We start from the raw sequence: 3,331 nt of genomic DNA, 5'->3' as shown, positions 1-3,331 counted from the left end.
GAGGTCCATGTGTATAGTCGTCTCTTATGCTGTCTAAAGAAGGTATTTGAAATAAATAATTTGTCTTGCAGAAATCTATCATTCATTCTCCAGCATCATTTCTATCACCAGGTTCAAATTTTCCAGCTACTGGTCTTTCCTCTTTGCTCCCAACCTTTGCATTCCAATCACTAGTAATGAGCAATACATCTTGATTGCATGTTTTATCGATTTCTGATTGAAGAAGTTAGTAGAATTCTTCTATTTCATCTTTACTGGCTTTAGTGGTTGGTGCATAAATTTGAATAATAGTGGTATTAACTGGGTTTCCTGTAGGCACATGGATATTGTACTATCACTTACAGCATTATACCTCATGACTGATCTGGATATGTTCTTTTTGACGATGAATGCAACACCATTCCTTTTCAATTTGTCAGTCCCTGCATAGTTAACCATGTGGTTGTCAGATTCAAAATGGCCAATACCAGTCCATTTCAGCTCACTAATGCCTAAGATATCGATGTTCATGTGTTCTATTTTATTTTTGACAACTTCCAATTTCCCCAGATTCATACTTCGTACATTCCATGTTCCGATTTTCAGTGAATGCTTACAGGTGTTTCTCTTCATTTTGAGTTGTGGCCCATCAGCAAATGAAGGTTCTGTGTGCTTTCCTCCCCCAAGCTTAATTCTATTCATGTCATCATGGTGAACTCTACTTTGAGGAGGCATTTTTTCCCCCAGTCTCATTCTGAATGCCTTCCTACCTTCTGGTACCCGAGCTTAATTCTATTCATGTCATCGTGTTCAACTCTACTTTGAGGAGGCATTTTTTTCCCCCAGTCTCATTCTGAGTGCCTTCCCACCTTCTGGTACTGTATCTGACAATGTTTCTCTGCTATTCATAGAGTTTTCAGTGACTAGCGATTCGGAAGTAGTTTGTCACTCTTTCTTCCTAGTCTGTCCTTGTCTGGAATCGCATCTGAAACCTGTCCACCATGGGTGACCCTGCCGGTTATCTAAAATAACGGTGGCATAGCCCTCAGAATCACAGCAACTCAAGCCACCACAGCATGACAGACAGACGAGTGTTGGCCGTTTGGTTTTATGTTGATACTGTCACTTTAAATTTCGATGTCAAGCCTGATACAATCCTGATATAATCAAGATACAATCAAGATGTCATGCATATTAGGCAATTTTAAATACCATGGCTTGGGCCAGGGGCACCTTAATACTCAAAACTGACATCTTTATCCTGTAACAATTTAGAGGTCTTATGCAGCAGATTTATCAAATGCAATACACTGTTTGATTTTTTGACTGGTGCTTCCATGAATGCTGATAGTGGATCCAAGCAAAATGAAGTCTTTGGCAACTTCAATCTTTTGTCCATTTATCATGATGTTATTTACTGGCGCAGTGGTGAGGTTTTTTATTTTCTTTACATTGAAGTGCTATATCGCAAGTCCTCACTTCCTGCAAGCAAGGTTGTGACATCTGCATATGACACGTTGTTAATGAATCGTACTCCAATCCTAATGCCACAATATTCTTCATAAATAATCCAGCTTCCTGGATTATTTGCTTTACATACAGATTGAATAAATATGGTCAAATGACACAACTTTGGCATACACCTTTCTTGATTTTAAACTATTCAGTATCCCTTTGTTCTATTCAAGTAACTGCTTTTTGGTCTATGTACAAACTACTCATGAGCACATTTAAGTGTTCTGGAATATACATTTTTCATAATGTTACCCTTACTTTGTTATGATCCACACAGTCAAACCCCTCTGAATGATCAATAACATAGAAGTAAACATCCTTCTGGCATGCTCTTTCAGGCAAGATCCATCTGATATCACTAGTACCACATGCTCCTCTGAATCTGGCTTAGACTTCTGGCACCTTCCGGTCGATGTACTGCTGCAACTATTTCTGAATTACCTTCATTTACATTTTACTTGTTTATGATACTGCTATTGTTTGATGCTTTCCACATTCTGTTGGATCACCGTTCTTGGAAATGGGTACAAATATGTATCTCTTCCAATTAGTTGGCCAGGTAGCTGCCTTCCAAGATTTTCAGCAAAGACAAATGAGAGTCTCTAGTGCTTTATCAGTTTGTTGGAACATTTCAATTTGAATTCCACAAATTCTGAAGACTTTTTTTGTCAATGCCTTCAGTGCAGCTTAGACGACTTCCTTCAATACCATCAGATCTTGATCATATGCTACATGTTGAAATGACTTAACATTGACCAGTTTTTGTTGTTGTTGTTGTTTTGGTACAATGACTGTATATTCCTTCTATCTTCTCTTTAATGCATCCTGTGTCATTTAATATTTTGCCTATAGAATCCTTCAACACCGCAAGTCAAAACTTTAATTTTTTTCTTCAGCTCTTTCAGCTAGAGAAATGCTGAGCATGGTCTTCCCTTTGGGTTTTCTAACTCAGAGTCTTTGTGCATTTCATTATAATACTTGACTTTGTCTTCTCAGACTGCCTTTGAAATTTTCTGTTCACTTCTCTTTAGCAACGCAGCCAAATGGCAGGAGCAGAGATGCAAATCTTTGTGAAGACCCTGACGAGCAAGACCATCACTCCTGAGGTGGAGTCAGTGATACCATCAAGAATGTCAAAGGCAAAATCCAAGACAAAAAGGGCATACCCCCTAACCAGCAGTGTCTGATTTTCGTGGGTAAACAGTTGGAGGACTGCCACACTCTCTCAGACGACAACATCCAGAAAGAGTCCACCCTGCACCTGGTGTTGTATCAGCACAGTGGCATCATCGAGCCTTCCCTGCACCAGCTCATCCAGAAGTACAACTATGACAAGATGATATGTCACAAGTGTTATGCTCACCTGCACCCCCATGCTGTAAACTGTCAGAAGAAGTACGGCCACACCAACAACCTGAGTCCCAAGAAGGTCAAATAAGGGCTCCTCTCTGCTGGCTCCCCTGCCTCCCACTAGTGAGTCTCCCAAGTCCCATGGCCTTGGGCCCTCAATAAAGTCTCACTGAACTGAAAAAAAAAAAAAAAAAGACATTTTCTATTCAGCTTTTTTATATCATCAGTTCTTTAAACTGCTTTAGCTTCTCTACATTCAATAACAAGTTTCACACTGTCTTATGAAATCCATCCACTCTGGTGTTTTTTTTTATTTATCTTTTTAACAATTTTTTACTTTCTTCCTTCATGATGCTCTTAATATCATTCCAAAAGTCTTTGGGTATGCAGTCATTAAAAGTCTAACACATCGTCCATCAACCATCATAGGTTTTATCCCCTGTTAAAGTTTTCAGAAGCTAGGCAAAGCATTGCGGTGCCTGGCCCT

General features: G+C 39.4%; 1 protein-coding gene across 1 annotated transcript in view; it reads right to left on the bottom strand.

The window, feature by feature from the left end:
* Positions 1-3,331, bottom strand: part of LOC102818868 (histone deacetylase complex subunit SAP130-like) — a 156,726-nt gene that overhangs the window by 92,811 nt on the left and 60,584 nt on the right. The window lies entirely within an intron of this gene.

Source organism: Chrysochloris asiatica, unplaced genomic scaffold (assembly GCF_000296735.1).
Source record: "Chrysochloris asiatica unplaced genomic scaffold, ChrAsi1.0 scaffold00363, whole genome shotgun sequence".
In the NCBI taxonomy this organism is placed as follows: domain Eukaryota; kingdom Metazoa; phylum Chordata; class Mammalia; order Afrosoricida; family Chrysochloridae; genus Chrysochloris; species Chrysochloris asiatica.
Note: the sequence above shows the minus strand (reverse complement) of the source record. Positions and strands in the feature narration are given on the sequence as shown.